General features: G+C 45.8%; 1 pseudogene; it reads left to right on the forward strand.

Moving 5' to 3' along the window:
* Positions 1–245: 245 nt before the first annotated feature.
* LOC110329247 lies at positions 246–614 on the forward strand (annotated as a pseudogene).
* Positions 615–1,538: the final 924 nt, after the last annotated feature.

Below are 1,538 nucleotides of genomic sequence, written 5' to 3' on the forward strand. Positions count from 1 at the left end.
AGAGACACAGCTCTGGGGGGTACTGGTTAGTTCATATCATTGTTCCTCGAGAGATCAAATTCCTGTTGATGGAAGTTTGTGAGCGCCTTCTCTTCTCCTTTGTTCTTTGCCTCCCGACAAGCCAGCTTTTCCCACTGGATACTTCAACATAGACTCTGAACCTTGGCTCATTCATAGAAGCTGAGTAAGAAGCTCATGGCGACACAATCCCTTACACCCTTCCTTTCCAACTTAGGCCTGGCAGAATGGGTCCCACAAAGAAGGGTGGCAAGAAGAAGGGCCATTCTGCCATCAACGAGATGGTGACTAGAGAATACACCATCAACTTTCACAAGCGCATCCATGGAATGGGCTTCAAGAAGCATGTTCCTTGGGCACTCAAAGAAATTTGGAAGTTTGCCATGAAGGAAATGGGGGCACCAGATGTGCTCACTGACAACAGGCTCAATAAAGACGTCTGGGCCAAGTGAATAAGGAACGTTCCATAAAGCATCTGAGTACGTTTGTCCAGAAAACGTAATGAGGACGAGGATTCACCAAACAAGCTCTACACATTGGTAACCTGCATGCCTGTTACCACATTCAAAAATCTACAGTCAATGTGGATGAAATGATTGGTTTGAGAAACTTAAAATAAGGTACCCGTTTATAATACCTGACTAGGCCCCAAATCCGAGGACAGATACTCTTGATACTTCAGGCAAATAAAATTAGAGAAGACGCCGGGCCTGGTGGCGCAGGCCTTTAATCCCAGCACTCAGGAGGCAGAGGCAGGCGAATTTCTGAGTTCAAGGCCAGCCTGGTCTACCAAGTGAGTTCCAGGACAGCCAAGGCTATACAGAGAAACCCTGTCTCGAAAAACCAAAAAAATAAAATAAAATAAAATTAGAGAAGACATCAGAGAGGAGATCACCAAAAGACGGAGACAGAGATAAGTCAATGCTGCCACAAACCCAGGAATACTTGGATCCTTTGGAGTTGGAAGAGCCAGAAAAGATCATCCTTGGAGACTCCAAAGGATCAACGCCCACACCTTAATTCCAGAATGTGGCCTCAAGAGCTGTGGAGAATATATTGTTCTCATTTATGTCACCAGTGTGCGGTATTTATTACAGATGCCTTAGCATATTTGCAGACCTCCCTGTGTCTGAGTGCTTCTGAGTCTGGTATTCCTCACTTCAGATTCCCCTTTGCACTTGACCAAGACTCACGGACTTGTTTGGTATCTGCACTCCGCATCCCAGGGAGTGTGAGGTGGAGCTCTGTGCTCCATGGAGGATATAGAGGATATGGGGGTATGGGATATGTCTCCTATAGACATGCAGAAATATTCTCTTCATTCTCAGATTAACAGAGATCTTTGGACTCTGGTGACACCGACCTCCTCGGTCACACAGCGCACTGAGGAGTGGTTCTGGTTAAGTCCATGTCACAGAGATTCTCAGCAGCACCCATCAAGACACAGGAGTTGCATGGCACATGTTTGGGGGAGTCACTATTTTTATAATGTAATCAATCAGTTCTGAAGTTGTTGACCT

This window comes from Mus pahari, chromosome 11, assembly GCF_900095145.1.
Source record: "Mus pahari chromosome 11, PAHARI_EIJ_v1.1, whole genome shotgun sequence".
In the NCBI taxonomy this organism is placed as follows: domain Eukaryota; kingdom Metazoa; phylum Chordata; class Mammalia; order Rodentia; family Muridae; genus Mus; species Mus pahari.